The 12,557-nt window shown below is 33.1% G+C and overlaps 1 protein-coding gene across 2 annotated transcripts in view; it reads left to right on the top strand.

Annotated features, from left to right (window-relative positions):
- Positions 1–12,557, top strand: part of LOC111085963 — a 30,727-nt gene that overhangs the window by 5,097 nt on the left and 13,073 nt on the right. The window contains exon 2 of one of the 2 annotated variants that reach the window (XM_022386978.1): positions 5,051–5,295. The exons of the other annotated variant lie outside the window; for it this stretch is intronic. The gene's annotated coding sequence lies outside the window, so the exon portion shown is untranslated. The remainder of the gene's footprint in view (positions 1–5,050; positions 5,296–12,557) is intronic. 2 annotated transcript variants of the gene reach the window in all.

Genomic DNA, 12,557 nt, shown 5'->3' with positions numbered 1-12,557 from the left:
CGAATCACTTCCTAAACTATTAAAGGGTTCTTGATATCACGCTACGAACATAACACGTCGTTAAACTACCCTCTGGTAAAACAACAATATAAACATCTAAATAAAAAACAAACAAATAAAACATATTCTACAACATTTTATTAAAACTATTTAATTATGTAATCGAATCACTTTCTAAACTATTAAAAGGTTCTTGATATCACGCTACGAACATAACACGTCGTCAAACTACCATCTGGTAAAACAACAATATAAACACCTTAATAAGAAACAAATAAATAAAACATATTCTACAACATTGTATTACAACTATCTTAATTTTTAGGTGGGTTGAGACATCATATTCGGTTTAGTATTATTTCTTTGTTTATTTTGTCTGTGTGTGTCCCATCCCCCCAGAGGCTCAGCGGTAAGTCTGCAGACTTAATATGCTAAAAATTTGATTTTGATACCAGTGTGTTGCTTTGTGCTAAACAACACCCAAACTAAACCATACCAAACGTCTGTGTTTCAGGCTACGTTTCGGGTTTTATGCAAAATGCAGCTTCAGTATTCAGAACCTGAAAACAAACTTAACATGACTTAAACTCTAAAAAATAAAATACAAATAAGGTCAAGAAATGTCAAGATATCTGAATATAATTTTACTATTACATGTTGTATATTTAACGACATAACTTACAAGCATGGAGCTTTTAGAAAACCATACTGAAGCAGTTAACAACTTCACCAAAGCCTTTTGACAACTGCAGATGTTAATGGTATGAGTTTTTAGAATTTATAAAAGCAGAACTGTGGGACTCTTCATAAAACACTATAAATAAAGATATATGAAAGTATTTACAACGTTGTTTTCCATCATCACTGTACGATACGATACTCAGCACGTGCTTATTGGTTTTTGTTTTTTCTTTAATGATAATCGCTAGAGAGAGAGTTATGTTATCGAAAAGGGCGATCATTTAATGAAAGCGTTAACAAACTAGTAATTTCTGGTGTTAACATTACATTGAACTTATAAGCGCTACTTTTTAGAATATTGTTTTATGCTATCTAAACATCGATTACGAATGCATGGAAACTTCTGTCCTTGAGAGCTCTGTACAAAATTGTGTGAACGTGGTTTTCCACCTCTTCATGTGGGTGGAGTTATCGTTACTAGCCTGCATCAGTGGACCTTGTATGACTCACTAGCTACCTGTTCTTATGCGTGCTTAATTAAACTGTGTTTAAAAGGGAATGACAATGAAAAAAATACTCTTTGTGATTTATTGGTATGGGAGTTTCTGCCATGAACCACCTGATGCTAAAATCTAGCTGTAACAAGAGATATGACGTCATTGTTGAAATAGTGACGTCATGTGTAGCACATGAGAGGCATTGTTTAAAACTTGATGACTTAATATGTGCAGTAAGCACGCATTAAATCATCAAAGATATTAGTACTATCACACCTCTGTTTTGAATGAGTTATTAAACTATTTAAACAGAACTTAACTTGTATTATAGCTGAGAGAATGAGAACAATCTTTTACTGGATACTTTTGCGTGTACCTGCCGCTCAAAGCGTAGCCTAGGTCAATGGTTCTCAACTCATAGAACATGTCCCCTCTGGGCATACGGGAGAGCCTTTGAAAAACTAAAAATAAAACATACCTCACTCCTCAAAATTGGAAGGAAGTCTCTGGGGAATTCAACTAACCAGGACTCAACATTTGTGTATTGTTCATTCCCCTTTGAATTATTTTTCTGTTTAATTTCTTTTTATTAACATACCCCACTCTTAAGTTATTTTTTAAACAAATTATATGTCTCAAGGGTACACTGGTAGCTCAAAGGTCTGACCTGGATTATGTGGCATACAACCATTTGTCTAAATGATAAAGGATAAAATCCTGTGTGTTCACTAGCTTTATTGTAATCTAAACAATCGCCCTTCACATAATAATATAAAAAAACATGTGGATTTTGTTCGACTCATTGATATACGTGTAATCGAAGTAAATTATACGATGGAAGTGACACTCGTGTAACAGTAATTTTTGATTATTATCGTTCTATTCTAGTCATCACTCCAATTATCTATGGTTGTTCGTTTCTAGTATATCACCACTCTAATGATCATTCCTTATTTATCATCTTTCTATTTTAGTCTATCAGCACTCCAATTATCGTCATCTTTATCTACCATCGTTGTCCTCTAGTATCATGATTATCCCTTATCTATCGTCGTTTTCTTCTAGCCTATCAATACTCCAATAAGCATCCCTTATCTAACGTCGTTTTCTTCTAGCCTATCAATACTCCAATAAGAATCCCTTATCTAACGTCGTTTTCTTCTAGCCTATCAATACTCCAATAAGCATCCCTTATCTAACGTCGTTTTCTTCTAGCCTATCAATACTCCAATAAGAATCCCTTATCTAACGTCGTTTTCTTCTAGCCTATCAATACTCCAATAAGCATCCCTTATCTAACGTCGTTTTCTTCTAGCCTATCAATACTCCAATAAGCACCCCTTATCTAACGTCGTTTTCTTCTAGCTTATCAATACTCCAATAAGCACCCCTTATCTAACGTCGTTTTCTTCTAGCTTATCAATACTCCAATAAGCACCCCTTATCTAACGTCGTTTTCTTCTAGCTTATCAATACTCCAATAAGCATCCCTTATCTAACGTCGTTTTCTTCTAGCCTATCAATACTCCAATAAGCATCATTTATCTTTCACCGTTCTGATCTAGTCTGTCATCACATATTTCACAACACCTGGGAATGTTGCCAAACTAAATAGAGTTAAACCTAACTTTTTAAAATCTTACTGTTGTTTTATATCCCTTGAACTTTAGTTTCTATGTCACCTAATATTTTGCCTCCCACTCTTCCCCTATCCCGTACTTGGTATTTAAAAAAATATGATCATGGATTTGAAAGAGGAGCTAGAAACTAATAAATTATTTTTATTTTGTGTACAAATTATATGCTATCAAATGTTGAAAAATTTAGTATAGCGTTTAAACTAAGCTCTAAGTTGAAATATCATTGTAACTTTACTTCACATGAAGTTGTTTAAACTTTCAAATCAATATGTGGCATCACATACATAGTGCAACCGAAACATATAAATGACAAAACAAATTAAGGTAAGGCTTTGGCTTATGGTTATCACGCCAGATTTCGTATCAGAAGGTCCAAGGTTCGTGCTTCAGTGCTGCCAAACACACTCCGCAATTTTAGCTTTGGGTGCGTTACAAGAGTTACAGCCGTACTCGTTATTAGATTTAAAGCCAGGCAAAGCCCTTGTAGCGGCGGGGCTGTTGAATGGCTTCTCTCCTTCTAGTCAGTAATTCTAGGTTAAAGACAGCTATATTTGAACCCTAATGGTGTTTAACCTGACCATTTAGTTTAAAGTTCCAGTCATTTTGAAAATATCAAAAACGTTAAACAAATTAAACTGAAAAGGCAAAATCGACACAAAGAGTTTTAAATCAGTTATTCTGATGTGGCACCTTAAACCAATTATTATGGTGAATATGAAACCGAAATGTGGCATACTAAACCAATTATTATGGTGAATATGAAACCGAAATGTGGCATACTAAACCAATTATTATGAAGAAAATGAACCCGATATGTTACATCTTAAACCAATTATTATATAGAGGTAAAACCAGCATGTGCTATGTTACAAGTTATCCTAATGAGTTTAAAATTGATACATGCTATATACAGTGTGCATATTCCATATATAATTTGTTATTTGTTTAATGACTGCTGAACTGAGTAAATTACTTGTTTTCATCTGTTTGTTCATTTATCATTCACAAGAGTAACGTTACTCAGTTTCAAATTCAAGCTGACGCACAATTCTTTTATCACTTCAACAATCTATTAATGATGAGTATGCTAAGCCTTCTTTCACTTATAATGAAAACAACAATTATTACCTCAATAGTCTATTAATAACTAGCATGCTAAACCTTTTTTGTTTTTTCGGGAGTGGGCAAAGTCTGGAACGCTGGAACGAATATGTAAATATATTAATTTCACAGATACAATGTAATCCACTTCTAATGATAATATATTAATTTCACAGATACAATGTAATCCACTTCTAATGATAATATATTCATTTCACAGATACAATGTAATCCACTTCTAATGATGATATATTCATTTCACAAATACATTGTAATCCACTTCTAATGATAATATATTAATTTCACAGATACAGTGTAATCCACTTCTAATGATAATATATTCATTTCACAGATACAATGTAATTCACTTCTAATGATAATATATTCATTTCACAGATACAATGTAATCCACTTCTAATGATGCTCGTCAGTGTTACCAGTTACATTATCATTACATAATAAATAACAAAATCGCATAAGAGTTTAAAAAGATGTGATAGGTAAATTACACTGGGGAATCAATTCTATACCCTAGGTAAGAAACCCTGGAACAACTATATTTATTTAACACAAACATGTATAGTGAATTTTAGTGTGAATTCCCATTATACTAATAACTCCTAGACAAAAGAATTATATAATAAATGGATTACAACGTGTCTTTGAAATGCAGGTTTTTTGTTCGCTTCTTGCTCTACTCAGTCTCATTGCTTTCAGCTATATTCAAAGCAACTCAATTATTACCCTGACAATATATTAATAACCACTGTGCTAAGTTTCTGTCAGCTGTATCAGTTATTGCCTCAAAAGCTATTTATAACTAGTACGCTAATATTTCTCTCGGCTGTATCAAAAACAACTCAATTATTACCTCAAGAATATATTAATAACTAGTATGCTAAGCTTTATTGAAAACAACTCAGTTTTTATTTCAATAACCTGTTGATAACTAGTATGAATAGATATGATCAAAGTGTTAGTTTGCAATAAACTTGTATATAAAGCATGGGCCATAGCAACCCCATCCAACCAATAAACGTATTGAGGATATACTTTTCTTTTTTTTATAATATGCCCTGTGTATAATTTTTAGACCATCGATATTTTATTATTGTTTCTTCGATATTACAGAACGTTTTGGATCTTGAATAAATTCACAAAGACGTTTTTGTATGCGACCGGAATGTAGTATAATTCCTTGGGAAGACCACTCGCATGACTGCTATATAGCATTGCTAGAATGTGCGAACTGTTCACAGAGCTGAAACAACAGTTCGAGTGTCACTTGACATTAGCCAGTGAAAGTTTCAAGTCTCCGGGTGTATAGACTGACAGAAGAACTGTGTTTCACAAATATCTGAGAATACTAATACATCGTATGTTCAATAAATTATTTATAAATAGAAATATTCGTGTTAACATAATTACGAGAACGTCAACTTGTTATTCGATATTAAAACAGTTGAAGTATGAAGTACAAAATAAAAGCAACAGCTGTATTGCTATATAATATTGAAATGGATGGCATTCGACCATGCTTGTCAGCTTGATCTTTACCCTTTTTATTCTGTAATCATTATTTGGCTAGTCATTAACTATTGGTAATTAGTGTTTGTTGAACCATTTGGAGGTTTGACAGTTCACGTTTAAAGTCACAGTCACTTAATTATAGGGTACATCAAGTTTTCGTGTTAATGTGACAAGTATAACCTTGTAGTCTTGAACTGAAGAAGAAACAACTAATCAGACTCTCAATAAATTTGCTGATGGATTCAATAATTAAGAATACTGATATCAAATAAAGAATAACAGCTAGAACTTTAGATTTTATATAAAAATCTACCTAGAACTTTAGATTTCATGTAAGAATACATTATGCATTTTATATTAAATTCTACCTACATTTTAGTTCGAATTTTGCTATCAAGTTTCATATATATATATATCTTTAAAAAGAAAAAAAATGTTTTTCTTTAACATACTTACTTTATAGATGTTTAAAGTTTGAGTAGCTGACGGCTTTAATCCCACATTGTTGTGTTTGTATGGTATAGTCGAAACTAACGGCTTAGGTTAGGGAGTTCTTTGACTATGTGATAGGATGATAGAAAACAATCGCAGTCATCGTGATGTCACATCTTACCCACACATTCAGTAGCTGTATGTACACGTAATTCTAGGTAAAGCCAATCGTTCTACACGTGGAGGAATCAGAAGAGTAATTGAAACAAGTGTGGAACATAATAAAATATATCCTGTTGCTAAGCAACCGATATCAACGACAAAAGAAAACATGTGGAGTTCAATTCCATGAGGTGACATATATTGAAAATGACGTGGCTGAAGAAGACAAGTGATTAATGAGATCTAACTTTGTTTCGAATATGACAGCCAGGACCCACCCAGAATGATCCGTCACATATCGTTTCTTTGTGTGTGTGTCCAGTCAGCCTTGTTGATCTACAGAACATCTCTGTAATGTTTGGAGATCAGTTGTTTCTGGTGGCGAATGTCGTTTTCTTTGTTTTATTTTATTATTGTTATAATGAATTCGAGCTAAAACCTTGAGACTTAAAATATAATTTATGATCCAAATGTTGAAAACACAACGAATAATAAAAATAAAGTTAATATCTTGGTTAAAATCTATTGATAGACATGCTTACTTTTGTAACTAAATTATAGATATAGAGAAACAACTTTCACAGAGATTGTCGTTACCAATGTTTTATAAAAGTGTGAAGAATCTAAGAAGTAATGCAACTGATACAATTCAAACATTGCGCACAAAACCTTATTTTTGGTAAAATTTAAGAAGCTAGATCATTGATATTGTTGAAACACTATTCACACAAACGTTCTGTATACTGTAAAATGTGAGAAGTAAGGTTGTTAGTATAATTAAAACATTACTCACTCAACTGTCCTATATAATGGTAAAATGTGAGAAGTAAGGTTGTTAGTATAATTAAAACATTACTCACTCAACTCTCCTATATAATGGTAAAATGTGAGAAGTAAGGTTGACTATTAGGACGCGATAGTGTGATCTATATTTGAATTATACCACTCAAAATTACTTCTCACATTTTACCATTATATAGGACGGTTGTGTGAGTACTGCTTGAATTATGTTTTAATTATACAAAAAAACCTCAGAAGTAAGGTTTAGTATAATTTAAACACTGCTTTCTCAGCCGTCCCATAATGTTAAAAAGTTATGAGTTATTTGGTTTGTATAGTTCCCACTTGAATGTGATTGAAGCACAGGATTGTTTATGAACATTTTAGCTTTAAACTCGACACACACACACACATATATATGTATATATATATATGTATAACAGAAGAGAGTTTCTCACACTCTTGATAGCTCTTATAACTTTCGTTTAAACAGTTTATACTATAAACTTTCTGGATAAAAATTCATAATTGTAAAACTTCTGGATAAACATTCTTAATAGTAACCGTAAAACTTTTGGATAAACACTGTTAGTCCTGGCTGTCAACCTTTTGGATAAACACTCTCACTTCTAACTTTAAACCTTCTGGATAAATATTCTTAATAGTAACCGTAAAACTTCTGGATAAACACTGTTAGTCCTGACTGTAAAACTTCTGGATAAATACTCTTATTTGTAACTGTAAACTTCTGAATGACCTCACTCAATCCTAACAGTAAACTTCTGAGTGAATTCACCCACTCCTAATTGTAGATTTTCTGAATGAACTCACTTATTCCGATCTGTAAACCTGGATAAATATTTCTAAATGTAAACCTTCTGGATAAACACTCTCAATCATAACTGTAAAATTCTGAATGAACTTACTCCATCCTAACTATAAAACTTCTGTACTGAAACTTAACTTCAAGAAAAACAAAAATTTGGGGAAATTGACATATCAACTTAGGAGTAGCAAGGACATGGTACCATCCTGTACGAAATTATTTTTAGAAATCTCCCGTTGATTTCTTTGCTTTCAGTTTGTACAATCAAGTCATTAGAAGCCGTCGTCTGGGTACAGCTGGTGTATTTTGGAAATAGTCAAGCATGAAAGTTTTTCTGTTCGTACCGATAGCCATTATCACGTTGGCTACCACATAATAAATTGATGATAAATAAAAGTAAACATTGTAAAAATACCGAAGAACAGTCACGGTGTCCCAAACTCATATTTTACAAGAGAAATTTGGCTTTGAAACAGAATTGTCTGTGGCCCACCGGTGTGTCACGCGGTCCATAATTAAAAGTCAGCTAACATGTTAAGAAACTATATATCATATTAGAGTTGTTGGTAGTATATTTGTCGATAAACGCATTTTTGGCAGTGATTAAGAAAGTAAAACGTATTAGTAAAATATGACTACTATTTAAAACAATAATGAATGCGTCTATAAAGAAAAAACTATAGGTTTAATGTTATGACTATTATTCGTGTATCATTAAACGTGTGCTGATTGGCTAAGCAAATCAAAAAATTCTTTCAAAACTTGGAAAGGCCAGAGAATATTGTGTTCGTTTTCTGTCACAGAGTCTGCACCCGCATGCGAACCACGCTATTTAGTTATGTGAATTATTATAATATATTTTGGTCAGTCGCTCTGTGTTCTTTTATAAGACGATAGCTATCTTATTTATTATGTTCGACGGCTCGTTAAATAAATATAAGTATCTAAATAAAGATGCAACGTTTTATTGTCTACCATCAAGTTACAATGATCTTCTTTGAAGATACTTTTTTGTAGTAGCTTACTCTGACGTATGTTCTAAAGTTGTAACCAGATTACAAGCTGAAGTGGTGTTTAATCAGGGAGAATTATGTGGAAAAGTTGTGATACCAGTGTGTAGTAAGCGCGCATGCGTCTTGAATATTGCCTAGGAAGAAAGTGAAAAATAATTTGAAAAGAATGTGATCATTCAGTCTATCAATAAACACATATATATAAATATATATTTAGAAACTGCATCGTGTAGTATATTTAAATATATGCGTGTATCAATAAACGCTGATAGCATCAGACTTTTTAAAATGTATCTTGTAGGAGATGTGACTATATGCGTTTATCAATAAACGCTTCTATCACCAGACATTAAGAATCTATATCGTGTAAGAGATTTGACTGCATGCGTGTATCAAAAAATGTCTATATAACCAAACTTTAAGAAACTATATCGTGTAGTATATGTGCTTATATTTGTATCAATAAACCTCTTTATCATCAAACATTTAGAAACTATCGTGTATTAATATACGCCTGTAACATTAGACATTAAGAAAACCTATTGTGTAGGAGATGTGACTATATGTGTTTATCAATAAACGCCTGTCATTAGATATTAAGAAATTATATCTTGTAGGAGATGCTATTATAATGCGACTATCAGTAAACGTACGCCAACAAACATTAAAGGAATTCAAAGATATTGTGTTAGCGAAGGAACTGGTGGTTTTATATCATATCAGAAATGTGACTAGTGTTTATTTCAAGAACAATATATTAGTACACATTAAAAGAATATTTCGTGTTACAAATATGAATAATATTTCAATGTATAGTGTTAAAGATATGACTAGTAGTTTTACCAGTAATGACTTGCCCAATAAATAACAAGAGGCTATATTTCATGGTGTTAAAGATATGACTAGTAGTTTTACCAGTAATGACTTGCCCAATAAATAACAAGAGGCTATATTTCATGGTGTTAAAGATATGACTAGTAGTTTTACCAGTAATAACTTGCCCAATAAATAACAAGAGGCTATATTTCATGGTGCTCAATATCTATTGGAGATGCCCTTATTGGTAAAACTGTTAGTCATATCTTTAAAGGCTATGTTTCATGTCTTTTTTTTTCTTCTGAGATGCAAGACGAAATAAGCGATTTGATATATTCGTATATTTATCATAGTTATATGTTACAACACTCGACTTTCTGTGTATGTTTAGTAAATAAGTCATTTTGTACGTGACAAACGCGTTAGGAACATTCCTGGTGATCTTGAGCACCGTCGTAAGTCTTCTCTCAAAACTGTGGGTATAACGAACACGAATAAAGCTGCTGTAAAGTCATTCTGGTATTCGGCTCTTGAGAAGCACTGTTCTATTTCAATTAGCTCGCTCTCCAAAACAGATCTCCATGGGAAATGAAAAAAAAATGGATGAAAGGAAAACAATGTTTATATTTAATAAAACTCATGAAGCATGTGCTCTGGTCAGTTTCGTAAGGCACGCCTCCTCTAGTCATCGAACCTACATGACAGAGTTTCGAGTTTTGTTCCATACAGCTTTATATATCGAAGACAAAATTGAACTTAGAAGCTACTCCATCCTCTTAAAAATTCTCTAAATTTCTGGCCGAGGAAAAAATTATATTCTGTGAAACTTCTTTTTATGAAATAAAGAAACTGGCTTTAATTTTAGAGCATTGTATGTTTTTCTTCACTACCACCCTTTTAATCATTGTTCCCTGAACTTTGAATAGTATTTTATTCTCATCTTTTTTATTATTTTAATTCCAAAACTGGTTTCCCATCATTAGAAATCGCCTTCACTTTGTCGAAATCCTCATTTATTTCCAGTTTTAGCTTCAATATAATTCGTATTAGCTAAATTGCAATTGTTATTTATTGTGATAATCATTATCGTCGTTCATGTTACATCATACACAACCATTCTTTTGCTGAATGTATCAAAACTATCTTTATGCTTTATAAATAAATTCTTAACTGCCTAGTTGAAAATTTTTTCTATTGAAGGTTAAATTTACAAAACGTAAATCCAGGAGTGGTCATATAAAAGCATCCATCGCCACAACACACACACACACACACAAACAGCTTTGTATAAGTGGAGTTATAATTGGTAAAGTACACATTGCAAATCGAATACGTCCTCAGGCTAACTTTCTTCCTTTCATTATCCATAGAGCTTGTATACTCCCACTTAAGGTTAAACACTGAGCTCTTTATCATGAACATTACAGTCCTCTTTGATATCCGTGTGTTTGTGTATCATGCATACATGCTTTTATATATATATATATATACACGCACTTAATGCTGCAAAATTGATTTTTAAGCTACATTTAAAGTTACAAGAAGTTTTTGTGTGATTTACTAACCTCTCGTATTTTCTCTTGCTTTGCGGCTTCTCTTCATGAACTTCATTGTTTATCATTATTAACCTTGTTGAATATTTAAAGTGCAGTTGAAACCAACCACAGAGGACGCTTCTGTCCGTGATTAATTGCACAACACATGGTTTACTGGGTGAAAGATGTGAAACGACTTTCCACTTTTCTTGTAAAATGCTGTTTCTTGTAACCCTTTTTTTTATTTGTCCATTTCAGACAGTAATTGTAGTATACCTACAGATGATCTCTATATTGTTTTTCCCTAGAGATAGTTGCCCCCCAGTGGCACAGTGGTATGTCTGCGGACTTACAACACTAGAAACCGGGTTTCGATACCTGTGGTGGGCAGAGCACAGATAGCCCACTGTGTAGCTTTTTGCTTAATTCCAAACAAACAAACAAATAGCGATAGTTCTCTATATACTAGACCGGGCGTAGCTTATGGTTAGTGTGCCGGACTGTGAATCTAACTGCCAATGATTCATGTTCCGTTGCCGTAAAATATGTTTCCTCAATTTGGGTGTTTTATAAGAGTGACGGTAGAATTCCACTATTCGATTGGCGGTAGATGCTATGGGCTAGCTACCCGTACTGTGGTCTATCAGTTTATAATTAGAGACGGCTAGTGTAGATAGCACTTGTGTAGCTTTGTGCGAATATGGAAACAAACAAATAATCTCAATTTTCGTTTTCGATGACGAGGAACCCACTTTGAGACTAATAATGCTTGAAGACGGCTTGAATGGGTAATAAAGAAAAACTTTAATATAAGTTTAACATAACAGCAAATGTACAACGTTTCGACAAGGTTTTGTCATCATCAGGTACAAGTAGTTTACACTGACACGGATATATATATATATATATACAGTATTGAACAAAGACGTCACATGACCGGATACTGTTGTAAAACTTGGAAGAGGTATCTTGGCACCCCGGGGTGTTGGTTTAATCTCCATGTCCTTCCTTCCCACTCTCTCTCTCTCTCTTTCGATATATATATATATATTAGTTTTCGAACGCCAAATAACTTGAGAAAAACATTGATCTCTCTTTAAAGTACTTTGTTACATACATTAGTACGTTCTTCATGGAACTTTTAAAACTAATCTCTCCTTAGAGTACTTCTATGCATATATCATTATACCCCTCAAGGATCTTAAAAAAAAACATTGATTTCTCCTCGGGGTACAATTCATGACACCCTACAACTAAATACATCACAACTGGAAATTGTCGACATACAGTTCTGCAACTTACTTAAATACATCATAGCTGACCTCCCCCTCCCCGTGGCTCAGGAGTAAGTCTGAAGGCTTATAACGCTAAAAACTGGGCTTCGTTGCCCGTGGTGGGCACATCACAGAGAGCACATTATTTCATACAGTTTTCCAGTTGATTAAGTGGTGTGCTTTGGGTTGTTGTCATGATGGAAGATGAACTGTCTGCCTATGAACCGATGGTATAATGGTACTTTGTAGAAGTTTTGATTCATGGCTGCA

The sequence above is a fragment of the Limulus polyphemus genome, unplaced genomic scaffold (assembly GCF_000517525.1).
Source record: "Limulus polyphemus unplaced genomic scaffold, Limulus_polyphemus-2.1.2 Scaffold743, whole genome shotgun sequence".
NCBI lineage: Eukaryota > Metazoa > Arthropoda > Merostomata > Xiphosura > Limulidae > Limulus > Limulus polyphemus.
Note: the sequence above shows the minus strand (reverse complement) of the source record. Positions and strands in the feature narration are given on the sequence as shown.